Source organism: Euprymna scolopes, chromosome 23 (genome assembly GCF_053919585.1).
Source record: "Euprymna scolopes isolate OS-2025 chromosome 23, ASM5391958v1, whole genome shotgun sequence".
In the NCBI taxonomy this organism is placed as follows: Eukaryota; Metazoa; Mollusca; class Cephalopoda; order Sepiida; family Sepiolidae; genus Euprymna; species Euprymna scolopes.
Genome location: NC_136504.1, coordinates 103,908,740 through 103,933,370, shown reverse-complemented (window position 1 = coordinate 103,933,370; position 24,631 = coordinate 103,908,740). Strand labels below are relative to the sequence as shown.

Sequence of the window (24,631 nt, the reverse complement as noted above, 5' to 3'; positions counted from 1 at the left end):
TAATAGTTTCTATTTCTTTAACATTTTACATATTGAATTGAATTAATCTTTGTTAAACTAAAATAATTGGTTTTCTAAAAAATTAAGTAAATTACAGCAGTTCTGAAGTTCAAATGAATGGCAAAAAATCTAAAAGCATTCATGATGATTCTCGTTTAACAAAATGTAATTGAAAACAAAAAACATTGAACGGCAGAGTTTGGTTGATATTGCTGGGTTGACATGTGGCATGATGTGACTCAATGAAAGAGTGAGAGAAAGAAGAATTTAGTTCCTTCTAATGACTGAAAATGAGAATTTCAGATGTATTGATAAAATATTAAAGTTATTAGCAATCGCTCTTTCTCTCTACCATAGTAGATTTTGAATAAGGATCAAACTGAATACACTCTAGTTTTGCATCAGTATTTTTTGACTTACTGAAATTATAAATAAGGATCTTTGGTTTCAAATAGCAGATCCTCAGTTTGAAAAGATAATGTAGCGATGCATGTAAGAATGAGTATTGTGATAATTAAATTGATTGACTTACCGAGGGTGGCTCGGTGGGAAGGGAAAGACCCTCATGGCTGTGAACGGGCCGGCCTGGTGTTTGTTAATGAAGAAAATAGGATGTCTATTCCTTATAGCTTAAATAGACATTCCAGTCTCGTTTCAATCTCGCTGAACGAGAGATTGAGACTATAAAAACAGTCACCTTTGTAGGCTTGTTGTTGTTGTAGTTTTTTTGTTCTTGTCGTTGTTAGAGATCTATCAGACCGGTACGACAACTGTTAACAGCGCGTTATATTTACAAGAATACGTTTGCTTGTAAGCAACGAGGTAATTTTTCATTGCAAGTTAAACGTCTTTTCTCCCCCCCCCCACTCGTCGGTAGGAAATATCGACAGTATCTTAGCTGAATATAAATACATTTCCTCGACAGGGTACCCTAAAAATTATATGATGCAAAGTAATACAGGACGATACTGACACCAAAAATAGGAAAGAACCGACTTTTCTGCCTTATTCATTTATACTAGCTAATATGAATATCATTGATTTGCTGGGAATATATATTACATGCCCCATAGAAAATTGGGCCATTTTAACAGTGATCCGACCAATAACTACAGTCGATGTCAATTTTAATATGTTGTAAACCTTGTCATATATTTTCATTAAAACGGCCTTTTCTTTTGCATTTTCTTATTTTTTTAATGTTTGCTGACGAATAGGAAAGGTTAAATATCAGAAGAAAGCAATATCCTAGAACTAATCAACAATATCAACAAATAAAGCCAATTTTAAAACTCTGTACAAGTAGCAATGCATTAAAAAATAATGTTTTCAGCACATATATTAATCATATCAACTTTACAGATGATTAGAAGTGAAATATCAAAAAGAAAGTAATAGTTGCCTCCTCTAGTATCTTCCAGTTCAGTGGATAACTCACATGTTTGACCTTCTGCATAACCGGATATTTTCTATTTGCATTTTTGCTTGTGTGTGATTGTTAATGGCAAGACTGCTTTCTTTTTATTGACTTTAATTATAGTCAGAGGGTCCGCTTTATTATACAGTGTAGCCCGAATATAAGATACTTCACATCCAGAGCCTAAACTCTCTTATATCCGGATTTCATATATTAAGCTTACCCTGTACATTAACATAGGCTCCAGTTTGGGGCCAGAGAAAATCTCTCTTATATTAGCTTTTCTTATATTCGCGTCTCTTATATCCGGGTTACACCTTATAGAGGTTAAGTTGGCTGTAAAAAAAAGATATAAGAGAAGTAATTTTAGTCTTCATATAAGAGGGAGTAGAAGTTATGTGTCTTCATGATATGGAAAATTGCAGTTAGAAATACATGTTGAAAGAGAACGATGCTACTCAACAGTTAAAAGTTTAGTTATAAGGAGTAGGTGCTGAAGAATCCTGTCATAACTGGGCTACAAATGTTAAATTTATTATCTGATTATCTGGGAAATGATGATAAGGGAGCGTGACATTGAGAAGTCAATTTGTATTATCAAAATCCATTTTGATGATCCTGCAGTTGAGTTAAAAAAATTGTTAAACTGTGAGAAACAAAATGGTTGCTTTTTCTCACAAAATATTACCCTGCTTTATTGGTCTACAGGAAGTTTGTTTTTGGGGAGCTGATTATAGTATCATACTCTATATCTCCATATAATGAAGAAGCACATTACCATGAATGTAAATGATAATTGCAGTAAAAAGCAAAAATACACATCAAGAGAGAGAATAAGATATTAGTCAAAAGTAAGATATGGAATCCCCAAGAAAAGTGTCACTTTTGTTAGATATCAAAGGTTTAATTAAACATAAGAAAAACAGAGAATTAAAAAAAAAGAACAGAAACTGAAAGTAAATGTTTTTCCTTTCTTGCTTTCCTGACTGCTGAAAAACTGCTTCTGTGGTACCAGTTTACAAAAATTCTGGCGAAAGAACTGACCCATTAAATTATCACCCCATTAGCATTCTCCCACCTTCTGCCCAAATATTTGAGTTTATAATCAAGCTATAGTCCATCACCTTACAGCTGTTAACTTTTCACCAACTAACAATATAGATAGACAAGCACGTTCTACAGCAGATATCATAACTGTAATCTCTAAACATTTTTACCATATACTGGACAAAGCAGAGTAGGGGAGAGCAGTAGCCATAGATATATCTAAGGCTTTTGACAGGGTTTGGCATGATGATCTTCGTAGGAAAATCAGATCATACGGTATCACTGGATGAATACTATTCATAGTGAAATCATTTTAAAATAAGAGAAGAATCCAAGTTGCCCTCGACAGTCGTACATCTAAAAATATGATATAAATGTAGGTGTACCTCAGGGCTCGATCCTTAGACTTTTATTATTCCTAATATTCACAAATGACCTCCCTGAGATGGGTATATTTACTGATGACACCACGCTCTATAACAGACACAAGAGGTAAACAAATGAACACATATCTAAGGAAATGGCAGAAATACTAGAAGACCTCCAATCTGTGGTGGAATGGAGACAAAAATGGATGGTCAAATTCACTGCTCCCAAGACTAAGTGGTTTCCTTTAATAATTAGAAGAAACTTTTTCAACCACAAATAGCTATGGCTAAAGATACATTACCTGAAAGTACTTCTTTTAAACTCTTTGGCTTAACATTCACAGGAAATATTGCTGAATTGTGAGCATTGCCAGGGTCGTTGTGAGGAAGGTGGGCTCTCTCTCTTCCGAGCTAGAAAGTTACTTACGCCTAAAAGTATCCTGTACCTCTACAAGGCAACCATTCGCCCATGTATGGAGTATTGTGGTCACATTTGGGCTGGTGCATCTGCTACTAGTCTCTCGCTCCTGGATAGGGTTCAAAAGAAAGTTGCCAACCTGTCATCTAGGCTTCAGCCTGTCCCATTGACAAAATGTCGCATCCCTCTGCCTGTTCTACAAGTACTTTAATTGTTGATGCTCTAAGGAACTACAACCCCTTGTACCCGCCTTGACATAAATACTCCTGACAAACCCGACACACAGCAAACTCCCACCCATACACAGTAGAGATCCCGAGATGTAAGAAGCCCTTCTTCTCTAATAGTTTATTTCCCAGAACTCCCAGACTTTGGAACACCCTTTCGGGTTCCTGCTTTTTCAACTGTACTGACATGCAGAAGTTTAAGTGTAATATGAACAGACATCTTACTGCTCAACTCTCTACATAATATCCCTGCTACTTATGACCCCGATAGTAGCTCCCTACATCAAAGTCGCACTGTGACTTGTTTGGGGTGAAAATGGAACAAAAAAATTTTTAAACAAAGGTGAGAGCATGTATGTAAAAAAGAGACTGGCCTGCATAGAATGTATAAAATGCACAGAGATAAATTAGCATATTACAACAGAATTACTAAGAGAATATGGCGAATAATTAAGTTAGAAAAACGACTTACAACCCAGAGATTTGAGAGACGCTCAAGGGTACAAAAATAAGAATTGTCCCAGTCGTGAAGGATTTCTCCTCCACCGAAAGAGAACAAGAAATGGAAGTGCGGCATCCGAAGAACAGATGCTGCACTTTGATCCTGACTAAAAGGCTAAGAGTAGCGGTGAACCCGTGGAAAAAGAAAAGGAAAAAAGGCAGCTGTAAACGACGAAAGGAAGAGAAAGAAAGACAGAGAAAAAAGATAAGATCATAGCTTATGGTGGGAGAACGTGATGACGTTAAATTGGCCATGACAGCCCGTGGGTGGCGAGGATACCAATGAAATTCCGATGTACAAAGCAGACAGTGTCGATGAACAGCTGGGCGATAAGTGACCCTATTGAAAAGACGCGTGGCCTTTGTGGAATCGGATTCAGCTGTTTTTATGTCCTCTCAAAAATAATTAAGTAAGACATCTCTGTTTTTACGACCTGTCAAGTTTCATTAGGCCGCATCGGTCGAAATCGAGAACACCCGAATGCCAACAGAGGAAGAAAGACAGCTCTTTTTTGGGGTATAGGCCGCCTGGCTAAGATTTGACGGACAGCGATCCCTTAGTTCTGATTGGCCAACGACCCGAAACGGGAAGAGATCCAGTCCACGCCCCCACAATATAAGCAGCGAGCCTTGAGAGATTGACAGTTAGAGTTAGAGAGAGAGCTTTGCTTCCTTGGGTCCGACGAACGAAGATTCCCCCATCGATTGACCCTGTCACGTAGATAATTGAGTTTTCTGTCGGAGAGAGAAGAGAAAACCTCGCAGTTAACAAGTGGCCAGTCCCTAACTGAACAGCTGACTGCGATTGTACCCTGATTGAAATACAAGGAAGTTTGTACAAAAGGAAACGCTTGTTGACTTGGTCCTTTCAATTGTTTTGCATGACAAGTCTGTTTCAGGAAACCGGCCGTTGACATCATCGCCGAGGAAACACCAGAACCGACTACCGGGGTCATTCCACCACTGGACGATGCGCGGGTGACATAAGTGTCACATAACTGGTGCCGACGACCTGTGATACCTCGTTTCGGTAGGAAACGTGCAAACGAATTTCTACGGGCACACAATTTTTTTTCTTTTCTCTCTCGAAGGCACAAGATCTCCCTGTGAGAGTGGGAAGGGAAAGTTGAAAAAAAAGAAAAAGAAACCGAACAAAACAAGGAGGGAGAAAAAGAGAGAAAGCCAAAATTGAAAAAAAAAAGAAAAAAAGGAAAGAAAGTAAACTCGAAACCAAAGCGTATCTTGAAAAAAAAAAGAAAAAAGAAGAAAAAAAACAAAAACAAAAAAAAAACGCCACGAGTGAAGCCAGACGACGAACTTTAATCAACTGATTATAAAGTCTGAACAGCTCGTTAGTCATTCTCATCTACCAGTCGCAGAAGAAAACAAGTGCATCAGACCGGGTAAGTCCATTTTTTTTGCTGGTTCCCTCTTTTGTATGCTTTGCTTTCAGCGGCTGTTTGTGTTTTGTGTTGGGCGCTGTTACACCTTGTAGGGGGCGAGGAGTAGTAGGAGTGAAAAAAAATAGATAATAACATAATGCATTCTCAGGGAGGATTCGGGGCGGGTCAGTCGATAGGGGAAGGGTCAGAGCAGACTGTTGAGCTGCAGATGACCATGGAGCGGCCACTGTGGGGAATCAGCGTACCCGCATATGGGGGAGGCCCGAGGGGAGTCAAGGAGTGGTTGGCGATAATAGAAAAAAAAAGATTAGTATATGGGTTGACCGATAGAGAAATGGTGCTGCTTGCCTGTGACGGATCAGTCGCAGCGGCCTCAGAATTTATATGCAAATGCCTGGAAAGTAACCCGGGCATAGCCTGGTCTGATTTTCGCGATCAGGTGAAGAGGAAATTCGCCGGCGAAAAGACCACAGTGCAGGCGGTGCGCAAGCTGTCTCGAATAGAGATGGCCGACGGGGAAGATGTGGATAGACTGGTCGACCGCATGCAAGAACTGGCGGTCCTGGCATATCCGGTGACCGAACACCGCGATATGCCCACAACCCAAGCAATGCTAGTGGACACGATGGTGGATGCATTGCGGGACGAGGCAACCAAGATAGAGGTGCTAAAGAGTTGCCCAGACACTCTAGAAGAAGCACGCAAAATAGCTAAGAACTATGCGTGGTTGCAGAAAAGAATAATGGGAGAGGAGTCGCGAAATAGGAGCGGGGAACTGGGGAAGAGAATGAGATATGGGGCCGGAGGACTCGCCCGGGGCCAGCCTGGATTGGTGTGCTGGAACTGTGGCGGCGAGGGCCACAGGTCGAGAGAGTGCCCCACTGTCCACGAGAAGACACCCCGACAGAATGGGAGAGTAAGAGTGGGCATCGTAAAGACCGAACTGAACGCGTGTCAGAGAGGAGGTAAAATTGACCGTTTCTCCTACAGCCACCAGTCCCGCAGGTGTTGGCGGTGTGGAGACCTGAGACATATTAGGAGGGACTGTCCTGACCGAGGAAAAAGCCACCCGAGGGCGAAAGATCCTCTGGAGAGAGGGAATCAGAACCAAACCCCACCCCCTCGGCGAATCTGTAGAGAAAGAGAGGTAGGGCAGACAGGTAGGGTTGGAAAGAAACCACTGTCACAAGTTGCGATGCTCACGGGAGTGGGGTACCAGGAGAGAACCCTGAAACAGGAAAAGAGGAGAGCCCAGGTGTTCCCTCCGCTCACAAAAAAGGGAGAACTCACTTGTGATGTGACGATAGGAGCCACGCAGGTTAAGGCTCTGGTTGACACCGGAGCAATAATATCCCTAATAGACGTGGACGTCTGTCGGACTGTGGCAAGGAGGAGAAGGTTGTACCCGTCGGATGTGGGGTGCAGTCAGGCCGACGGTAGCTGGATGTCGGTGACAGGGAAGGTATGGCTACCCGTACGAGCGGCCGGAAAGAAAGAGAATTTCCCCCTGTATGTGGTACCCGGGCTATGCAACGAAATGATTCTGGGAGAGGATTGGCTCCGAGCGAGGGGAGCCACTCTGAGTTTTAATCCAGACACGCTAACGGTGAGAGGGGTGAAGATACCACTAGGTGACACAAGGTCTGTCCCTCTCCCTATGGGAGCTGACAGCAACAGGAAGCTTTCCCAAAGAACGGTCGGGGCCTGTATGGGCAAGGTGGTTAACACCAAGGAACAGGGAGGAAAATTGTCCCAAGTAAAACGGGTAGCGATGTATAAGGTTAATAAGAAGGGAGTAACTCCTACAGATCCAGTAGTCCGAGAATCAGGGACGGTCCTCAAGGCGACGGCCGATAGGACCAATAGGACCAGGAAGGTCAAGAAGAAAAAAAAGGCAGCGTTTACTAGACAGTTAAGACAGGGTGACCAAGTTTGGATGAAGGAGACGGGTGAAAAGATAAAGAATCCCGGGGGTAGTCAAACGCGAGATGAGGACAGAGTTCCTGACGACCATAGGGATGACACTGAGCGACGGTTTAAGACGAGAGAGACAACCTCTATAGAGCCTAGAAATATAGAGACGGACAGAAGGTTGGAACAGGAAATTTCAGGGTTCCACTCCACCAGCTATAGGAGGTCACGAAGAGTAGGCGCGGCTCGTGAAGAAAAGAGAGTGGAATGGCAGTTGACTGCAGAGTCAGCTGAGGAGTCGAACGAAGGGGATGAAGAGTGTCCAATACCCATCTCCTGGCTCCAGCAAATGGGGAGAGGTGAACCGAGGCTGCCGTTGAGGGGAGCAAGGGACTCCCTGTCCCAGGAGTAGTGTGACGTCCTTCCACCAAGGACCAGTGAGGGTCAGTAGGATAGAGACGGGAGGTTGGAGCGACATCTTCAGGTTTAAATGTGGTGCAGCTGTTTTCTCTGTGGATGCATGGAGGGCCCCCATGTGTTCGCACTGTTGGCAGATTGTGTCGCGGACTGACCTTGGAGGTAGCTAGGGACTAAAACGGAAAACTTCAGGGGGGGGCGCTGTAAATAGCAGGAAAGAACTATAAGTAATTGAGAAGTATCTCGCAGTGAGTAAATTGGCCAACGGGGAGAGTAACTTAGCACGAGAAAGTCGCGTATTGAGCGAGGGTGTCTTGGGGGAATTTAAACTGTCGAGTAGAATATCTTAAAGAAACTAACGGTGCTGATATTGTTCTGTTTTGAAAAAAAAAAAAGAAATTTAGAAATGCTCAGTCGAGAAGGATTTCTCCTTCACGGGACGGGGATTGAATATTTTTAGTGTAGCATTGAAACAGTTGTTGCACTTGGTCTCTGACCAAAATGGCGCTGCTGGGACAAATTATTGGACTGAAGGGCAGGATTGCCTCGGTCGGGGAGGATCTCTCCTTCACTGGATGAGAATAGTGCATGTTGGGTGTGGCGTTAGGGCAGATGCGGTACCCTGTTCCGAGTGAGAGAATGCTTATGGGACAAGTGAAGGTATAAAAAAAAAAAAAAAAAGGGGGGGGAAGGAAAAGGAAAAGAAAAAGAAAGGAAGATGGATATGTGGGTAGGATCTGTTCAATGAGGTGTGAGAAAAGAAAATCTGGAGAGTGTTTTTAATTTGCAGATAGCTGGATAAGGATGTGAGGGGGGAGATGATAAAGATGAGAATACCAACGGCCAGCCACGTGTAGCGGCCAGGGAAAAAGAAAAGTGTACGTGTATGTGCGCAGTTGGGTGTGTTGTCATCGGGAAACCTGTACCCCCAGTATAGTGGCCCCGGGAAGGTTGAGAGACGTGTTATTGAAAATACGGGTTGAGCGACTGCATGATTTAAGGTAGCCTGTGGACCTCGTTAGACAGGCACTGCAGTGCTATGTTGAACTGGGGGGGGGGCGCACCACCAGAGCGCAGACAGCCGGGCAGCTAAGCGAAAAGAAGGGCATCGGCGGGGGGCAGCACCTGGCTCTAACAGGTGTGGTGGAACGAGCGGAGGACGAGTCCGTTCGGGGGCCGCCCAAAATGGCCCTTAAAATTGTAAGAAAGTAGCAGGAGAATCAGTGAGGAAGAGAAAACACACCTATGGACGCACACGCGCACACCCACGCACACAGCAAGCAAGAAAAGAAAAAAAAAAGTATATGTATATATTTTTGCAGGACACTTCCATCTTACACCTGCAGACCAAAGATAAACAGAAGAAAAAACACACACACACGCACACAGCAAGCAAAACAGAAAAAAAATAATATTTTTGCATGACACTTCCATCTTACACCTACAGACCAAAGATAAACAGAAGAGAAAACACACACACACGCACACAGCAAGCAAAAAAAAAAAAAAATAGCATTTTTGCATGACACTTCCATCTTACACCTGTAAACCTAAGACAAACCAAAGACAGAAGAGGAAGGAACACACACACCCACACTCTCCTAACAAACAAGACGTTTTTTTTTCTTCCCCTCCTTTCATTCCGCTTGTTTCTTGTTTTTTTTGTTGTTTTTTTTTGTTTTTGTTTTTTTTTTACTTTATTTTGTTTTTTTTTCTCTGTTTTTTTTTTTTTTTTTTTTGGTTTCTTACAACTAACCCGAACAATTAAAACTCCAGAGACTTTATCACTTTTCTTTTGGCATGCGATTAATATATTCTGGAAAGAGGGGCTGGCTCACGATTTGCGATTTTTTTTCCCCTTTTCTTCTCTCTCTCTCATTGAAACGGTCAGTGCAGTTGGAAATCCAGCAATCTGGGAAACAATTCACCTGGCAAAAGGTGTATTTTACGATGTAAAAGACATGTCGATGGGAGGGGAGTGGAATGAGAGACGCTCAAGGGTACCAAAATAAGAATTGTCCCAGTCGTGAAGGATTTCTCCTCCACCAAAAGAGAACAAGAAATGGAAGTGCGGCATCCGAAGAACAGATGCTGCACTTTGATCCTGACTAAAAGGCCAAGAGTAGCGGTGAACCCGTGGAAAAAGAAAAGGAAAAAAGGCAGCTGTAAACGACGAAAGGAAGAGAAAGAAAGACAGAGAAAAAAGATAAGATCATAGCTTATGGTGGGAGAACGTGATGACGTTAAATTGGCCATAACAGCCCGTGGGTGGCGAGGATACCAATGAAATTCCGATGTACAAAGCAGACAGTGTCGACGAACAGCTGGGCGATAAGTGACCCTATTGAAAAGACGCGTGGCCTTTGTGGAATCGGATTCAGCTGTTTTTATGTCCTCTCAAAAATAATTAAGTAAGACATCTCTGTTTTTACGACCTGTCAAGTTTCATTAGGCCGCATCGGTCGAAATCGAGAACACCCGAATGCCAACAGAGGAAGAAAGACAGCTCCTTTTTGGGTATAGGCCGCCTGGCTAAGATTTGACGGACAGCGATCCCTTAGTTCTGATTGGCCAACGACCCGAAACGGGAAGAGACCCAGTCCACGCCCCCACAATATAAGCAGCGAGCCTTGAGAGATTGACAGTTAGAGTTAGAGAGAGAGCTTTGCTTCCTTGGGTCCGACGAACGAAGATTCCCCCATCGATTGACCCTGTCACGTAGATAATTGAGTTTTCTGTCGGAGAGAGAAGAGAAAACCTCGCAGTTAACAAGTGGCCAGTCCCTAACTGAACAGCTGACTGCGATTGTACCCTGATTGAAATACAAGGAAGTTTGTACAAAAGGAAACGCTTGTTGACTTGGTCCTTTCAATTGTTTTGCATGACAAGTCTGTTTCAGGAAACCGGCCGTTGACATCATCGCCAAGGAAACACCAGAACCGACAACCGGGGTCATTCCACCACTGGACGACGCGCGGGTGACGTAAGTGTCACAATTTTCTATTTCCTCGAATATGGAAAAAGTTGTTTCTGTACCCATGCGACTAAATATTTAATATTAACAATCATTGATAAGTAGGAAGTGGGAACTCAATCAGACCTTATTAAATTTTCATGGATACAAGGCTACCTTCAGCCATAGTTGGTAGAAAAGCAAAAGCTTATAACAATAACAAAGTGGATACCAACAACAGAAAACAACAACAATAATAATAATGATAATAACGTGATTAGAAGCAATCACATTAAAGGAAGAATCAACAAAACACAAGAAAACAGCAAATACAGAGTTTATGATCAAAGAGACGAAACAGTAAACCATATGATAAGTGAATGCAGTAAACAAGATAAAGACTTTAAGAGAATTCTACAAGCAATTGTATCTTGAACACTCAGAAAAGAAAGGAGACAAAGAAGCGGAGCAAGTATAAGGAACTTGTCAGAGAGCCTAAACATATACGGTTAATACCAATGAAGGATTGGAATCAGGTATATAGAAGATATAGAAATCAATTTGTAAAGGTTATTGAAAGAAGTGGAGAATACTGAAAATGTAACACCGATAATAGTAGATGCGCTATAAACAATAAAAAAAAAACTTAGAAAAGGGAATGAGGATTGAAATCAGAGGGATGGTTGAGAAGATACACAAGATAGCAATAATGAAAAAGGCAAAAATATTAAGGAAACCCCTTGAATGCAGAAACTAATGCACATGATCTAAAGGCACTGACACAAAAAATACAACAGAAGCAAACGACAGAAACACCATATAGAAAAAAAAAAACTATAACTGTATAAATTTAAGTTACTCTCCCCTTAAAAAGTGTCTGTATCAACGGAACAAAACCAATTAGTCAGGGAGGATGTAAAGAGCAAGGAAAACACTAACCAGCACTCCATAGGACTGGGACCTAAAAAAGACATATTGCCAGCCAAAGAAGTCTGGGACCTTTAAAAGACATATTTCCAGCCAAATTCCAGTGAAGACTAATGGTTGCTGCAAACTAGAAATCAATAGTAGACGGCCGTTATGGTAGCACAAATCAATTTGTAAAGGTTATTGAAAGAAGTGGAGAATAATGAAAATCTGGGAAGACTTGCTGCCACTCAGACTCCATGAGAAAGCTTTGATGATGGCCTGTGCAAAAACTCCTAGTGAGTAATAAATAACAAGAAAGAATTCCGATAACAAATACAATCCAATTTCCAGTGCAAGTAATGAGTCACTGTTATTGAAAAACTAAAATAACCTCAGTGTTAAAAAACAAAAAAATCATTGTTTCATCCCCTCAAATTCTCTTTTCATCAACTATCGTCACAGTTGGCATAATCAAGTTGACACACCGCTTCACGCTGGATCACCGAAGTTAAGCAACGTTGAGCCTGGTCAGTACTAAATGGGTGACCATTTGGGACTTCCAGGTGCTGTATGTGCTCTCCGCTTATCTCGCCATTGTTTCCAGTCGTCCTGGTCTTCTCCTTACCACTGGTTACAAACAGTGTCGATTCAGGAGAGGTGTAGTTACAGATTGCGCGATCCTTGCCTCACAATTACATGCGCAATGCCCTCTACAGGGGTTTCCTTTGGCTTTCAAGACTGAACGGAGGCATCAATCGATTGTCACAGTAGAAGCCCAAAGCTTTTAATAATTCAAAAATTAATAAAATAAATTTATTTAACTTAATCGATTTAAAAGAATAATAAGTTGTATATGTTTTCCAACGTCCCCAATCTCGGCAAAATTGCTAAATCGTGGCGTGATTTTATTGTGACAAAAGAAAATTCTTCATAAGCATTAAAACTAGTTTTCTTTCTTTATATTATTTATGAAAATAAACGGTAAAGTCTATTGAGAAACACAAATTTTCAATGAGAAATACGCACTTTTAAATAATCATACATGAACTACTGAATAGCACAGTTTGTGGATTACTGCTTGTTGATGCAAAAAGCTAAACACCGATCCGAAATTGAACAGGGGGGGGGGGGAAGAACGAACACTTTCTTCATTGTTTTAAAAATCGGTACTTCTTTTCGTTTTCCATTTTAAGTCATTGTGTTTCGCTTTTTACAGCAACAAGCCGTAATCTCGAAAAAGTGTTATTCAATACCTACAAAAAATTAAAAACAATATTGTATTCTTTTAAAAAGCATAATACACAGATTTAAAAAAATATATTCTATTTTTCTGATAAATATAAAGAAATCAATAAATATTTAAGAAATATATTTTCATAATACTAAAACAGAACGAAACAATTGAAAAACATTGTATTCTTTAAAAGATTAATACCAAAAATTAAAAATATATATTGTATTCTATTATTTTAATAAATATAAAGAAATTAATATTTAATAAATTTATTTTTATAATAGCAAAAAAATTCAAACTATGTAAAACAACGTTATTAAAAAAAAACATGAGTAATACAATCGTATTTTATTATCTTATGCAAAATTTTATCAAGTATCACTTAGTTTTGTAAAATAAGATTGTATACATAAAAATAAAATGGTGTACCAAAGCTTCGCATTTTCTTTCATGTCAACTGGTTTATTTTTTTTTTTTTACAATGTAACCAGCCTATTATTTCTTCACCTCAAAGTTTTCGGTGCTGATGCAGAGTAGAGAGTGATCCACGCTATTTATTAAATCGTATTTCCAAGTTTAATCAAAGTTTTATGATATGTTTTTTTTATTCACTTGTAAGGTTAAAGTACAGAATAGGTACAAAATACCCTCCCCATGTTAAGAATGGCTTTTTAAATAATAACGTTATATTTCAGCATGGATCACTCTCTGTATGAGTACCAAGTTTTCACCTAACACGGTACAGCCAGAACTAGGATCCCCCATAATTCTATAACGCCATACATTATAACACAATTAGGACAAATTAAAAAGAAACAATGGGTTTATATTACTGTACACATAGATTCGAAAAAGTTGTCCAAAAACAAATATATAACAAACAAATGTTATCAAAGGCAAGATAAGCTACTTTTCTACCTAACTGGATACATTTTTTTTTGTGTCTTTATCTAATGTAACATGTTTATTCAGCTCGAAAAACATAGTGTTTACCGATGTATTGGAAAATTTAAAATGGCGCCCGACTCTCTCTTTAACACGGTAAGTTTGGGAAAAGATGTTATAAATAAAAACTCGATAAAATACTGTTAGAAACTCGCTCAATATATGTTACAGTGATATAGGCTGACATATATTCGGTGGGTTTTTAATAGTATTTTGTGTAGTTTTTTATTTATAACACGTTTTCCCAAACTTACCGTGCTAAAGAGAGAGTCGGGCGCCATTTTAATTTTTTTCAATACATCGGTAATGTATGTTTTTCGAGCTGAATAAACATGTTACATTGAATAAAACCACAAAAAATATATCCAGTTTCGTATAAAAGTAACTTATCTTGCCTTTGATAACATTTATTTGTTATATATTTGTTTTTTGACAACTTTTTCGAATCTGTGTGTACGGTAATTCAAACCCGAAACGATTGTACAATGATATTCAAAGTATGAACGAATTGAATTCTTGAAAAATATTATTACTACTGACGATCGTAAAACGATAATAAAAAAGCTTATGTAAATAAGTACATTAATTTTCTTTACATGATTTTTTTCAAAAGAAATAATCATTAATCTTTTAAAAATAAAATAAACATCAATAACATAAATTAATCTTTAAGAAAATAACTTGGATGACATCAATTAAAATAGAATTGGTTAAAAAGTAATTTAGCTAATTGCTGAATATGTTTTAAAGAAATAACAAATAAAAACAAATACTTACTCGGACAAAGCAACGTATATGTTGTTAACTTGTTCGTTCATCGAAAAATCAATCATTAATGTGTCCATGCCAGCGACGAATTTATGTGTTGAAAATGGCGACGAGGGAGCTAGTTCGTAGAAGCCTTAAAAAAAAAAAATAAATAAATAAATAAAATAATAATAATAATGAAACATTTTTAGAGTGTGCCGATAGTTTTAGTTAATATAACGTTTTTTTTTATTTCTATTTATTGCATTATTTTTATAATTTATAGAATAACAAAGAAAAAATGATGAACTCCCTTGAATTAATTTAAACCAGAATGTCTCGGACCTTTTTTTTTTAATGTAACATTTGGTCATAAAAGTGCTTTTTATGATCTAATATTAGAAATTTTGCTTTCTAAAAGCAGTTTGACCTACAAAAAAAATGTTATTTTGACCTTATAAAAATTAACTTAAATTTTTTTTTTTAATTCTTATTTTACATAAATATTTATTTTGACAATTAGTTAAGGAAATAGTTCTTCTTCTTACTGCTTGTCCAGAATACTAGAGAATATAGAAAACGTTATAATTAAATGTTTACATCGTTTCAACCTTAAAAATAGGATTGGAATTTAAAAAAAGAAGAAGATGATATTTTGGCTTTTTTATTATCTTAAATAAAAATATATTTATTTGACAGTTATGGCATACATTCTTGGGACCCTTAATGATAAATTAAATCGGATCACCAATTTATAGGAAGAGTTGCCAATTTACGTCCTCAAATAAAGAAATAAAAATAAATTAAGGAAAAGACGGCACTCGATAAAGAACAGGGAATCGCTGAGTTTATATAAAGTTTTAAAAAATCTATTTACGTGAAAAGAGTATTAAAATAGTGTTCCAACATAAGTGTGTCCTTGTGTTTGAACTATAGGAGAATAATTGCTTGAATAAACAGAAGGCCAAACGGCATTGCTTTTAACAAAAAAAAACAACAAAGGGCTTATTTAGAAAAGGCGAGATTGTATCACAGACTGAAGAGAAAGAAAGAAAGTGTAAATGTCTGTTTTAAGGTGTCGTCTGCCATCAGACTGCTCTCATCAACAAGTAGCAGTGGGAGGAGTGAGTGAGAGAGGTCTGTATAGGTTGTTTGCTGGCGTCCCTCTGTCGATCGCAGCTGAAATCCCAAAGGACTAAAAATAGTTCTTAAGGGGATAGCTAAAATCAATGCGCCCTGCCAACCGATTGGACAGTGCGACCGAATCACTTTGACACAGGGCATTGATCCGCTTATACTAAATAGTTTGTTAACTTGCTACAGAACGTTTTAAATGAATGATTATTGGTGTGCGGATTTTGTGTGTATATCACAAGGCTTGAAAGTACTGATTTTTTCATAGGTGTGCTGGCGAAGGGCTTGAAGTCAATATGGCTTATTTCCTGGAGGAAAATATCAGTGATCCATATAACTTAGTGTGTGTGTGTGTGTGTGTGTGTGTGTGTGTGTGTGTGTGTGTGTGTGTGTGCTTATATTGTAAGGACAGTGATTTAGGATACGAATGTTTGAAATGAGGTTTGAGTTCTCACTGGATGTTGTGGATTGCCACAATGGGTAATATAGTTCATCTGTGGCCCGTGTTTTAACGTCTCACGAAACGGAGCTTCCTTGAACACGAGCTGCACTTGAGAATCTGGAGAGAAACAGATTTGATTTTGGCGGGTAAATGCCTTTATACTGTCCGCCTGCTGCCTCAGGACAGATCGCCATATTTAAGTGTGAGGGAATGTAACAATAGTTCCTTTTCTTTTATGTATGCGTATGGTCGCATACGCATCACAACCTAATGTTCCTATGAATTTTTAATAACACATAGGCATTTCAAAAAGGTGACAGCTGTGGAAATCTTCCTTCCTGTCATTTTTTCCAGCCCGACGTAGCAGGTTGCCACACAGTAATTGAAATATGTTTTTCTAGCATCTTTTTGACAATAATTATTTTAAATAAAATTAGGGGTTGTTTTACAATCTACAGAGGTACAAAAACGTGGTCAAATATTCAAATATATAAGAAATCATTGTAAGCAAAGGCAAGATAAGTTACACTTCTCCCTATCTGGAAGAGTTTTTAGTTAATTTAAAATGTTAAATCGGTTCGAAAAGTTAAGGTGATAACTTCCAACTGTTTAATTGGTTCGAAAAAAACATATTGTAGCAGAAACAAATAGAACTCTTTTCTTGTGCCTCCCCTGACTGTGCGATATGACACATACTGACCAATCAGAGGCATAGCAAAGGGATCTTCCTTACCCCCTTAAGGAACTATAACTGCTTCCGTCCCGGACGAGAAAAAACTCTTCCCTTTTCCAGCGAGACGTCAAAGAGAACGGACCTGTTTCCTCACTCTCTTTCTCTCTCTCTCTCTCTCTCTCTCTCTCTCTCTCTCTCTCTCTCTCTCTCTCTCTGCCTACACCGGTATCTACAATTCCCACTTGGGATTAACTACCGAGCAAAGGCAGACGAGTTCTATCCTAACTATATCTAAATGAAATCTTGTCCTTGCTTCAATAAACCTTTTCCTTGTAAGTTTTATGAAGTCGTTTGTTCGTTTATTCAGTAGCTTGTGTTGAAATATTTATTTTATTAGGGAGTGCCCGAAAAGCATTAACTCAACTCCCTAAAATATAGTTTCGAGCAATATATGGAAACAAGAAAAATATCTATGAATTGATGACTAAGTATTTAAAGTTTAGATAATGACTCAAAATTTCTTTAACAAATATACAAAAAATATTGTTAGAAAGCCATAAATGGACCCAGAACAAGTGACAACATATGCTCAGCTCTTTCCATTCATCACTTGCTCTTGAACGTTATGTTGTATCTCTGAGTCTGAATGGAAGTGATTCCAATAAAGTCAAGCTGTCAAAATTGGTCGACTTATGTAGTGATATTTTTTACATTACCTTTCTAATGGCTGATTTTCCCAACTAATTCCAATCCAGATATTTTATATTCTAACAAGAAACCTAAATTGGATAAGTAAATTCAAAATAAAAATGTGATATACCACCCACTTTTTCCATTGAAGAAAATGGAAAGTCACATTGTTTACATATCTCATTTTACTGCAAAATAGCAAGGAAGTATGTACTCATTTTACGTTAAATTTTAAATAAAACTTTTTTTCTAGTCTTGCTTTGTGGATATTTTTAGGCTGTTTAAATGTAATCAACCCCACCAAAAACAATAAAAAAAAAAGAATTTGATCGTTTTTTTGTTAACTACACCAGATGAAATAGTAAAAACAAATATGGTACGATCATTAAAATGTTTTTATTTGTTTACGACACAACATCAATACTATTTTATCATTATTTTCATGGCAAGTGCTAGTCTGAGCTCCAATATATGGCCCCTACTCGTCAAACATTCGCGAGAAACACACGTTTGGCTTTCCCCCCCACTCTTTATCTGTGCCTAAATCTAAATGTAGATTCCATGAACAAAGTTTCTTTCTAAAAACTGCACACCTGTGGAACTCTCTTCTGTGTACCTGTTTTCCAGCTGACTACAATATGGCCGTCTTCAAGTCCAATGTAAACAAGTTCTTGATGACCTGTCCCTCTTAAATCCAATTTACCAAATTTACACTTCTAACGATTACTATGATATTGTCCTTTTGACGATTGTACACTGTTTAACCCTTATCATCAAGTGGCCCCTAGGCCTTGATAAGTGGTGATTCCTTTGTAAAAAAACACAAAAAAGCAAACTTTAAAACAAATTTTACGACATATAATTGTTGGTGACGTATAGGTACTGCTGAAGAATTGTGAAGAAGAGAGCGCATAATCTCATGATGTTAGACTTGTCTTTACTATACAAAGTATGGAAAAGCAGAAGCGACTTAATGATTTTTTAAAACCTTTGTTTAACTTCTTCAAACTGAAATTAATGATTGATCTTTATAATTTTCTTCGCTTTTAAGATTTACACAGTTCAATGATTAATATTATAAACCTTTGCATATTAAATACGAAATACGGTTTTGTACAACTTTTAATTTGCTTAATTACTGGTTTCCATACTTTTATTTGGTAAAAAAGAGACAACCTAGAAGCAATTGAATTTTACGAGTTAAATATTTTTCAATTTTTAGACTTTAAAAATCTATCAACATTTTTCTATTGGTTCAATTTTTACGATGTTTTCAGGATCAATGTGGAATTTTATGCTCTTTCCAATAAACCAAATTTAATATTTTACACAAACGTTTTTCGTTAAATTCACCCCATTTTGAAATGTTTATTAAAATTTATATAATTAATTTACTCACCAAAGATTTATATATATCATAAATTGAAGATAAAAGATCAATAAATAAAATATTCAAATTTAAAACAAAAAAGAGTGGTTTTTTTTTGTAAATTTACCTGTAAAGTCCAAAGTTTAAAACATTTTTTTCTAAAACCACGTTGATTTTTTAAGAGAAATCTTATTTTATGTTTACATAGTCCAGTACATATTTGCCGCTGACGATATTTTTTTCTATTTCATACAATACTTTCTTTTTTTTCGATATTTAAAAACAAATCACTCGATAAAGAAAATGAAAATATATTAGATAAAAAATTCATGTATTTCTTTACGAGATTAAAAAAAATGGAAATTTGGTCGAGCGATTAAGTTGTAATTGATCAAAATCCATGAATGAAATTTTAGTATTTTTCATATACTGATCACATTGTAGTTTAAATGAAATATGTCAAAAATTCAAAAGGGAGGTAAGGCTGGATAGCATAAATATAAAGGGAGACAATTATTTTTGCAACTTTCATGCTTCCATAGATAACACACTGACAAATCGAACAACATCCGGGTTCGTTAATGGCGGATAAACTCTTGTCAAACAGACGGTTTACTGTGACTCTTGGTTGAAAAATCCTTTCATTTAAAAATACATGGAATATAATATGTAAATATGGATAAATTCTTACACAGGAAGAATACAAGCACCCATAGCTTAGTAATTTGGACCAGGTAAGTGATTTTTTCAGTTATATATATATATATATATATATATATATATATGGTCGGGATTATTTCACCAACAAGAAGAGGGGGTGTAAGAAAAGGAAGTAACGGCTTGCAACGAAATGGTGACGTTGCTTACAAGCAGTCTTTTCTTTCCTTGTAAAGGTAACAATTAACAGGTAACGTTTGCCGAGGTAATCAGTCTAAGAGACGCCAACTGACTAGCAAGCTAGGTAACTAGGTTCTTAATATTTATTTGCATAAATATATATACAAAATGTGGCACAAGGCCAAAAATAAGGGGGGTTAATGTGGACCTATCTAACATAAAGTTAACTTAACTAGACTCTTTCACCAGAATACCAGAATCACTCTATGGGAATCCTAATTATAACCCGAAAAATGATATATACATGATGTTGGGGGGTTGGGGCTAAAAATTTTATATACAAAAAAGAATGAAATATTTACAATGAAAAAATAGTAGTTATTAAAAGAGCCCCCACTACTAATTGTGGCAGATAGAAAGCTTTGTCAGTCGAAAAGACGCAGGTCCGCACGAAAACTGACTTTATTGAATAAACACCACAAAAACGACCTGCATCACTGACAAAGCATCCGTCACCTAATTGGGGTCGGGAATGGGGATTATCGAACCTAAGGTGGGGGGAAAAAAGGGGGGGACAAGGGCAAACTAAAAGAGGGACTGGGACGATGAACACATACATACTCTAGCTAAGCTAAAAAAATCAAACAATAAAGCCTAACTAACCTATACTAAACTAATCGGTCCGATACTGATGTCTTGTTAGTTCAGGACACCCAAAATCCTTTTTGACCTAAATCAAATCAGAAACGAATTCAAGGCCAGCTCCAGTCACTCTACACAGTCGCGAAGCTTTCACCCACCTTTCGTTGAAATTCACAGGAGTGAGTTTCACCTTCTCCAGCTTAATTCGCATTTTCAACTGATGCTTGAACATGAGAACAAGCTGGGGAGCAGTGAAGGTCTCATCTCCGTAAACCTCCTTCTGTCGTGTCGACCAAATCACGCCTCTCATAACAGCTAGCAAACACAAAAAAACATAACGTTCCTCTTTCTTCATACTCGGCGCCCAATTGCAGCACGGGGAAACCGCATCCAGTACAAAAAAACGCCCGTTTAGTATGCGAACCGTGAAGCTCTCAACTAACTCACATAACGGTCGAACGATAGCACAGCGGAAGAAAGCATGGCTTAGGTCTTCCTCCCAATCTCCGCATCGGACACAACTAGGTGTCATTGTAAAACCCGCTATAAAAAGTTTTTTGTGAACCCAGAGGGTATCTTGGATTACCAGCCAGGTGAGCGATGCCTCGTAGTTATCGAAACAGCTCATCCCGGGCGCACAAGGCCATATCGAGCGACGCTCCTCATTCTTGAAACCGAACTCCTCAATCTTTTCGTCTCGGACAGATCCCCTTACTAAAACCCTATATAGCGCTTTGCGAGACAACAGCCGGGTGTCAGAGAGGCTTTCATTCACCCGTTGAAGGAACCTCAACGCCTGTCGACACTCGTAATAGAAATGGCATTCGTTTCGGGGCCTCCTGCGTGCCTCCCCCTCAGCCGAATGCACACTCTCCAAAGCCGGAAAGGCTTTCTTAGTGTCTTCCATCCAGAAGACACCGTTCCCTAAGTCAGGTGTACACATTCGGTTCAGGTATATCAGCCTTAGAGTGTGTCTATGTATTTTGATATTAGGCATACCCAGACCGCCTTCAGACGGATGCAGGCAACAGATCTCCCGAGCAACCATGGCTTGCTTTCCGCGCCATAAGAAAGCGAAAAGACCACGCACTAGTTCAAGTAGTGAGGACTCCGGGAGTGGAAGCACTAGGTAACTAGGTTCTTAACTAATCACTAACCTGTAGCGAGACAACTCCTTTTATATATACTAACTCTCAGTGGCGAGAATTCCAACGTGATTTCCAACAAGATTAGAATGTCTATTTAACTTAGTAGGAAATAGACACCCAGTTTCTCAGTAACGACAAACAGCAGTTCAGTGTCTTTTCTTCCCTCCGACCCACTCCCGGTAAGTCAAATCAATTTCAATTCTTACAATATATTAGAATTCGATTAAAGTTAATTTTGTTGCTTTTCGTGAAATCTTTTTTAAAGAAAACCGCTGAAAAAAAATTGTATATTTTTCGATTAAACTTTTTATGATTTTAAAATTTGGTCTTTTCTCATTTTATTGAAATAAAAATTAGGGTTTGAAATTACATTTACATATTGCTATAAGCTTGTAGACATGGAGAGTCTATTTAAACAAATGTTTGCTATGGCGACTTGCCCAAAAATTCTGGTACACCTATCAATGGATTCTAAACGATTTACAAAATGGCGACATATAATCCTTTAAAAATGTATAAATATATATTTTTTTTTTGTTAAACGTTTTGATGTAAACATTGTGTATTGGAATCATTAATTATGCGTTTGTATTACTATACACATAGATTCTAAAAACAAATATATAACAAATAAATGTGATCAAAGGCAAGATAAGTTACTTTTCTTCCTAACTGGTATTTTTTTGTGTTTTTATTTAATGTAAGGTGTTTATTCAGCTCGAAAAACATAGTATTTCCCGATGTATTGGAAAATTAAAATAGCGCCGAACTCTCTGCCGAACACGGTAAGTTTGGGAGAATGAGTTAAAAATAAAAATATACAAAATACTGTTCGAAACCCACCGAACATATGTCATCCTATATCACGGTAACACTGAGCAAATTTTTAACAGCATTTTGTATATTTTTATTTTGAACTCATTTTCCCAAACTTACCGTGTTCAGCAGAGAGTTCGGCACCATTTTAAATTTTCCAATAGATCGGTAAACACTGTATGTTTTTCGAGCTGAATAAACATGTTACATTAAATAAAAACACTAAAAAGATTATTCAGTAATGTAGAAAAATAACTTATCTTGCCTTTGATAACATTTATTTGTTATATATTTGTTTTTTGACAACTTTTTCGAATCTATGCATTAGGTGTATCAGAATTTTTGTAGGAATTTTTGACACCGCTAACACGAAACTGAAATATAAAAAAACTCGTAATTTCTCCTTTAAAAGTGGGTTGTTTATTTTCTTTATGGATTATACTTCCAAAATAAACTATTAAAGTTGTTTTAAAAGTAATAGAAATATATTTTTTATTAAAAAAAAAAACAGTAATGAAATTAATTGAATTTTACAAGTTCAGTATTTTTCAATTTTTAAACTTTAAAAATCTATCAAAATTTTTCTGTTGATTCAATTTTTACAATATTTTCAGGGTCAATCTGAAATTTTATGCTCTTTCCAATAAACCGAATATAATATTTTAGACAAACGTTTTTTTTAATTCACGCCCCCCCCATTTTCAAGTGTCTTTTAAAAAGTAAATAATTAATTTACTCACCAAAGTTTTATATATCACAAATTGAAGATAAAAGATTAATAAATAATGTATTCAAATTTAAAACAACAAAAAAGTAGTATTTTTTTTAGAAATTTACTTGTAAAGTCCGAAGTTTAAAACCTTCTTTTTTTTTTTAAACACGTTGTTTGTTTGTTCTTCTGTTTTTTGTTTTTTTTTAAATGAAACCTTGGTTCTTACACCTTTAATTGAAAAAAAAAATTAGGGCTTGAATTACATTTTTCGAGTAGTTATAAGCTTAGAAAGACGGGGTGAAATTATTCAATATTTTCACGAAATTTCTGACACACCTATATATGCGTATAGTAATACACACCCTTACATATTTTTATAAAAAAGTATAAAAGAATTGTAAAAACCTTTTACCTTTCATTCATTCCGCAAAAAAGCGGGATGGTTTTCTTTTCTCGTGTTCAAAACACAAAATTTGTTTCAGCATTTCTTTAGTTAATTGAGACCGTTTGTGTGACGGTGTGTACAATTTATTGAATATATAAAATATATGAAGATTTAAAAGAATCAAAACTAAAAGATAAAAAGCACAATTTAAAGGTGAAAACGTTTAAAGAAAAAACAAAATTGACCTACAGCGAATAATGAAAGGTCATCATGATACGGTGTAAATCTTATTTCGTTCCTTGTGTTAAAATGTCCGTTCATAACAGGAAACGCTTTCCTATAAAGTTTGTGGAAAAAAAAAACTATTTAGAGGGTAAAGTAGATTACCCGGTGATAGCGTAAGCTCCGAGGGGTTGCAAAGGATGCCCTATGCGACCCCCCCCCCTACTGGGTCGAGTAACAAGTTTTGTAGTACGGCGAGCAGCGAGTAACTAATTTGTGCCAACCGTTCACCAGTAAGTCGTTAACAGAACTGGTGCTAGTCAGAGACACAATTCTTTTATAACAGAAGAATAGTGCCTCCCCCTACTCCTCCAAGTTTATAAGAGACTCGTTCTCTCAACCACTCAGATTAGAATTCCGCCCTCGAGGCCGGCGCCACCAAGTAAGCAATCTCCTTTTTTTATTTTTATTTTTAGTTTTATTTTCTCACACACTCCCGACAAAAACGAGAAAAAAAAACAAAAGGTAGAAGAGAGAAAAGAAAAAGAAAAAGTTACATAAAAATGACAGACCACCAAAATACTTAATCAAAAAACAACTGTTAGTACAATATAGCAGTAGTCGATCAGTCCAGATATCAATCAAGCAGGCAGCAGGCTAGGTCTACCCCGTCGTTTTTTAAGGGGCGCACATTCTGGGCAATACCACTTTTGCCTGTTGGGAGGTTCTGAGTCGATACCGACACATCGGAAATGGTACCAATCGTCGCACGAGTCACACCCGATCATATTCTGATTCTGCTGCGGAGAGCTGCACAGGGGACACAACCAGACCTGCTCTTCAACACTAGGGGGTGAATCCAACGTCTCCCCTCCCTCCGCAACAGGAGGTCCTTCAGGAGTCCTAGAAAGCTCTAAGGGGTACAGATGTTTCAGGGAATGTACTTCCTCCAAGCCCTCCCCTTTTTGTACACGTGCTACTCTAACGACACCATCATGGCCTGGAATCAGTTCAGTAATAGTTCCTAAGACCCAAAACGGTCTGGGTTTCAAAGGACTCTTAAT

At 37.7% G+C, this 24,631-nt stretch overlaps 1 protein-coding gene across 2 annotated transcripts in view; it reads right to left on the bottom strand.

The window, feature by feature from the left end:
- Window positions 1-24,631, bottom strand: part of LOC145246096 (uncharacterized) — a 48,217-nt gene that overhangs the window by 6,927 nt on the left and 16,659 nt on the right. The window contains exons 1-2 of one of the 2 annotated variants that reach the window (XM_080107938.1): window positions 15,375-15,648; window positions 14,528-14,651 (exon numbers count right to left, since the gene is read on the bottom strand). The gene's annotated coding sequence lies outside the window, so the exon portion shown is untranslated. Of the gene's footprint in view, window positions 1-14,527; window positions 14,652-15,374; window positions 15,649-24,631 lie in introns of those variants that run through there. The other variant, XM_080107937.1, reaches the window with a different exon arrangement.